Below are 6,277 nucleotides of genomic sequence, written 5' to 3'. Positions count from 1 at the left end.
CAAAACTAGGTACATGCCCCCCAAGCTCCATTGCATTCAATGAGGTGGATGGAATGAAGTTTTACTTTCAAGATCTTAGAAAGAGTTGTGGGAGTTGTTTCATTTTTTAGTGAGGTTGACACAGGAAAAGAACTATCCTCAAATTCAGTTTCATGTTTATGCAAGCTTGAAACGAAAAACTATGCTTGTTATAAGTTCACATGCCCCCAGCATAATGATGCAAATCAAGGTACATGCCCCCCAAGCTTCATTGCATTCAATGAGGTGGATGGAATGAAGCTTTACTTTCAAGATCTTGGAAAGACTTGTGGGAGTTGTTTCATTTTTTAACGAGCTTGACACAAGACAAGGAACTTTGCTCATAACTACTCTCTACAATCTACCTAACAAAAACTTTACTCTAAAAACCTTGATTCATTTTTTTAACGAGCTTGACACAAGACAAGGAACTATGCTCTAAAAGCCTTGATTCATTTTTTTAATGAGCTTGACACAAGACAAGGAACTATGCTCATGACTACTATCTAGAATCTACCTACTTAACCTACCCTTGTTTCATTTGTTAACGAGCTTGACACAAGACAAGGAACTATGCTCAAAAATTTCGCATGCCCCCAGTTTAATGATGCAAAATGAGGTACATGCCCCCCAGGCTTCATTGCATTCAACCGGCTGGATGAAATGAAGGTTTACTTTCAATATTTAACTTGAAAAGGGAGTTGTTTCATTTTTAAGGAGGTTGACACAAGAAAAGAACTATCCTCATACCTGATTCATTTTTTAACGAGGTTGACTCAGTAACAGGAACTATCCTCGTACCTGATTCAGTTTTTAACGAGGTTGACTCAGTAACAGGAACTGTCCTCGCACACACTTACTTTCTACAATCTATCTACATATCCTAAAATCTAGCTGATTCATTTTTTAATGAGGTTGACTCAGTAAAAGAACTATCCTCATCAACTGATTCATTTTTTAACGAGGTTGACACAGTAAAAGGAACTTTCATCGGACCTAATTCATTTTTTAACGAGGTTGACTCAGTAACAGGAACTATCCTCAAACCTGATTCATTTTTTAATGAGGTTGACTCAGTAACAGGAACTGTCCTCAAAACCCTACTTTCTACAATCTACCTACATATCCTAAAATCTAGCTGATTCATTTTTTAATGAGGTTGACTCAGTAAAAGAACTGTCCTCATGCTAGCCTATTTCATTTTTTAACGAGGTTGATACAGGAAAAAACTATCCTCGTAACATTGATCATGGCTTCCAACTGGAGGAAAGACATGTCAATGGACACACCTTGATCATGGCTTCCAAGAGGTCTTCATCTGAAGGAAGAATACTTCTTGGGAAGGAACACATGTCAAGGGACTCAAAAGGGATAAGAACATCGTGTTCAAGTAATCCCATAGAGTTTTCCATGTCAATTACCGGAGCTAAATCAAAGGAAGATGAGAAAACAGTGAGAGGCTCACTTACATCGGTAACTGAAAACATGGGACCAGTTGCCACATAATTAACCCGTGGCAGGGTAGATACCACTTTAGACTCAGGAACATTTAGGGCTGTCATATTATTGGTAGTTGAGACAAGACTAGGGAACGAAAGCTGGTCTACAGTCACAATACTGCCATTGTGAGGGAAAGACATCACGCGAAAGAGTGTCGATACGACAGCTTTCATTGCATAAACATAGTCTCGCCCAAGGAGTAAATTGAAATCCAAGGGACCTCGAACCACCATAAGATCAACACAAATAGTTTTACCTTCCAAGGTAATAGAAAACTTAGGAAGGATCCCTAAAGGTTCACTAATTGTTCTGTTAAAAGCTTTCAGATTCTGCGTAATAGGCGCAAGCTGAGGGGAACCCAATGCTTTCCAAACAGCTGAGGATAAAATACTAACAGAAGCACCTTCATCTACCTGAGTACGATGTATGTCCCTACCACCCGCCTTGACAATGATTTGGAAAGGGATGGAGGAAGGAAGACGAGGTTCTGTCAGTCTATTCCAATCAAAGGAAAAGACCTCAGTACTTGGAGGGGGTTCTGTAGAAACAGGTGAAATGCCCCCCGGCATAGAAGAATCTGATGTAACAAGAAGAACATCAGCGGTATGAAATTTACTCTCGAAAGGGAGAGTGTGATCGACCGAATGTGAAATTGAATCGACCACTTGATCAACTAATGGATCATCAACCTGAGTGACATGAGTTTCACTCTCCAATGGAAGAGTGTGATCGACTGTAATTGAATTTGGATCAATCACTCCGTCAGTTGACGGTAGGTTGGGAGAAAGTTTACGGTAACCAGTTGGAAATTCTTGCTGTGGAACAGTAAGGTTTTCCAACAATGTTGAGGCTTCATTCATGTGAGGGCAAATGTGAGTTTGATGACTCCCTTTGCATAACTTACAAGGAAACCTAACTTTACCCATTTTCCCAGAAACCTGACTATCACTGGTTGATGGATCAATGGAAAGTTGATGAGATTTTTCTGACCATACTTCCAAGACCTTTGATATACTAGGACAATTGACAAGGAAGTGGTCACCCTTACAAAGCCTGCAAGGGTATTTGGGTTTACGATGCATGTCGGAATTTTCCTCAACACAACTAACACTTACAGCCATGGTTGGTTGGTTGACTTCTTTCTTATCTTGCTTCTTCTTCTTCTTTTTCTTCTTCCCTTTCTTCTTCTTCTTAGCCTCCTGGTTACTAGCATCAAGGCTTTTACCAGGCGAAGAGGAAGAAATGGAGGAAGAAAAATTAGGCGAAGAAGGTAAAGGGTCAACAGAAGGTTGGTGATGTTGAGATGGTGAACTTTGTTGAGGTGAAGCATCCGGTTGAGATGGAACAATTGGAGTATTTTGGGCAAACAAAGTTGAAAATAACCATATCGGTAAACCTATTGTAAATCCAGGTAATGACAAAGTAGCCATATAAGGAGGACCAACATTTCCAAAGTAAGGAAAAGTACTAGGATTCTCGTTAGGAGGGGTTCCTAGGTTGATAAATTCCGGAACATTTGCCATTATATTCAACTTCAGTGAATTTTATTAACAATTTAAAACTAAAATTAACAATTCACAATTCACACTTAACAACTAAAATTCACAATTCACACCTATGGTCTCTAAAAGTAAAACAAACAAATTAACACACGCTATCAAATCTAGGAGTCAAACCATACACAAACAGTAGCCTTCCGGACCGAAAACACTAGTTGGTGATGAAGCCCAACATCGCCGAATTCAGTACAGAAGTGGTGGGTGGAACAGTTACCCCGACAACCTGCTTAATGAATAGACCGGCACAAGTTCCTCCACTTTAACCGTCTCGAAGTGAAGTGAACCCCCCGGAAAATCCAAGTGAGTATAACCGACGTCTGCTCCAGGTACAGTGGGATCTTCCCTCCACCGTCACCTTGGGTAGAATCCTAAAGATTATGGTCACTAAGGTTACCAACGGCCACAAGTACACCTGGGGGAACAGTCTAAACTCCGACAGCACGCAAGGGCAGAGTAGCAAGCTCAATCCCCTTACCGGTTCCTTGACAGTAATCCAAGGTTTACCGATAAGTGACCCCTGGCTCCTCGACAATGGTTAATCCGAGGTTTACCGTTTGTAATACGTACTGTCTGGCATCGTTCCCAACGAGGGAGGATGGATCCCCTCACTGGTTCGGACACGAGCTCGTGCTTCTCCTTTAAGAGGAGCTTTCCTAGAGTGTAAATGTAACAATTGGATTTGATTCTATCACAAGATCAGCTACTTGTTTGGTTTTACTGTCTTGGAGAGTTAAGTACTAACCTACTCCAAGACACTAGCCTAAGCTATGTTGGTGTTTCAGAGCCCTAGAAATGTAAAAATTACTAGATGAATTTTAATTAAGCGTTGCGTTATTAAGGCTGTTATTACTCAAATGGGTAAATGGAGATGAAACCAATGGTGTTATGACCCGACTCAACTGAATGCAATCGAATATGATAATGCAATCCTTTCAATTCGATGAATCCTAACTAGAGTAAGGAGAGAGTTTCCATTCACTTCCAACAATGTAAAAAATTGATCATTAAGAGAAAATTTAACAAATTCTCTAATGCACTAATTTCATCAAGAAAAACTAATGCAAATCAATTCCAAACCAATTTTTATTTTTATTTTTGTGTAAATTCAAATCAAAGAAAGCTGATCTAAATCTACGATTGATTTTTCAGAATGTAAACTAAGCAATTGTAATCTATGCACAATTCACATGAAAAGTATGCAAATGTAATCTATGCACATTTTTCATTCATATTCTGAAACTGAGAACTCTAATTATGCAAATGTGATCTATGCAAGAGAATTCTCAAACACAACATGATTCTAATGTAATCTAAGAACCAATCAAGTGCAGGTCGAGAAAATTGGGTGAGAGTTCCAAAGATCAAAACATAAAAACACTCAAAGGCGATTAACACTCATACACAATTTAGCCCCCCCCGGCGAATGAGGGGGAAATTTTTTTGCAAAAACAAAAGCAAAAAGATGCAAAATTGTGAAAAGACTGAGAGAAACCTCCAAGTAATGACCAAAGGAAATCAAATTAAGAATTTCTCAAAAAAGAGACTCAAAACACCCAATTGATGAAAGCTAAAAGCAGGAATGCTAATGAAACAAGTTCAGGTGAAAATTTTTGACAAGGTACTAAAGGATCTGGGCAGAAAACACTAAGAAAAAACAAAATCTAAAAGCAATTAAAGCAAAAATGGAGTTTTCCTAAATTTTTATAGGAAGACGCAGGCAACCCGTTAGAACAGGCGCGGGCCCGCTCTGTGCAAACGGCAACAGCGCGTCCAAAGACGCACTGTGCAGTACTCAGAGGGTGCGTCCTTCTGGAAAAGTTAAGAAAAACCAAATCTAACTAAATCTAAAGCTAAGCCACCCAAATACTAATTCTCACAGTCAAAAACCAGAAAATAAAAATGATTTTCTCAGAGCAAAGTTCACACAAAGGAAAAGACTTTCACATTAATGGATTCCCCAGCGGAGTCGCCAATTTGTCGTGGCGGAAAAAGTCGTTTGTGCGGACACAACTGACCTCCCTAGGAGTCTAAACTCTCTAGCGACAAACAAGACAAAATGGAGTGATCTTTCTCTAAATACACCTTTTAAAACATGAAAGCTACAAGTGTTTAGGCTTACCTTATTCCAAACGCTGTTGTTGTAGTCCGTTCTTGCCGATCCGGATGAGCTCCTCCTTCACATCAATTCCTGCAACCACAAACAATCAAACAATTACCAAGCACTTGCATTTCATATAATAAAACATATATCCAACATGCAGACCAAGGAACACATGAAATAACTCATCAACACAAGCTATTGAGAAAAATAAACCAGTTTGTATTAATAACGAAAGAAAGGAAACTCTTACAACCTAGCCTTGGTGTTGTGCAAGTTCCTCCCAGGGTCCATCAAGGGGTTTTCCTCTACTTTGACAAAGCTCACCCACTTCCAAGTAGAATCAAGCAAAGACAATCTCTCCTCACAAGGTTCTAAATGGGAGTCCTAAATTCTGCAGCATTTACCCAAAGAAAATGTATAGCTCCAACCTCTCCTCCTTCTGGCCCAAGGTCTTTATTTATAGTGCTGTAAAGAGGTTATTCAGGTCCACTATCAATGGGATAATCCCCCTCTTTGGGTGGGATAGCTCCCTTATTGATGGGATAAGTTCCTCCTTATTAGGGATACATGAACCAACTGGAGGCGCATCCATTTCATCAAACCGACCTCTAGAAAGTTCTAGAAGTAACCACAAGTAACTTTTTAAGATGAAACTTGCGCATTTTGCCTTTTACAGAAGGACGCACCTGTCCCTTAACATACAGAGCGTCCAAAGACGCAGCTTTTGTGAACATTGTGAGCGTCCCCGCAGGTAAGGCTTGAGAGAACCTGCGACCCCAGAGATAAACACATTTTTTACAAGACTTTCTCTCTTCTTTGAGTTTGAGATGGATAGCAGAGGCATAAGACTTGCCTAAGAGGGTAGCATGACTGTTGATTTGAGCCATACTAACTGTAAGCGGTCATGGTGACATTTTTTAGTGTAACAGGGTTTTGCAACACTTGTTGGGATCCATGTGGCTCTATGTTTTTATGGTGTGTTTCTCTATGTATTTGTTCACTGATGTTTATGTTATCATTTTCCCTTCTCTTGTCTTCTGCAATTAAACAAATGAGTGATTAAGGTAGAATTCATTGGACTGCTATGCTCTGCCTTGAT

Source organism: Pinus tabuliformis, chromosome 5_2 (genome assembly GCF_031772625.1).
Source record: "Pinus tabuliformis cultivar Carrire ecotype Pingquan chromosome 5_2, CPIR1, whole genome shotgun sequence".
NCBI classification, from domain to species: Eukaryota; Viridiplantae; Streptophyta; class Pinopsida; order Pinales; family Pinaceae; genus Pinus; species Pinus tabuliformis.
The sequence above is the reverse complement of the archived record's forward strand: the minus strand, read 5'-3'. Positions refer to the sequence as shown.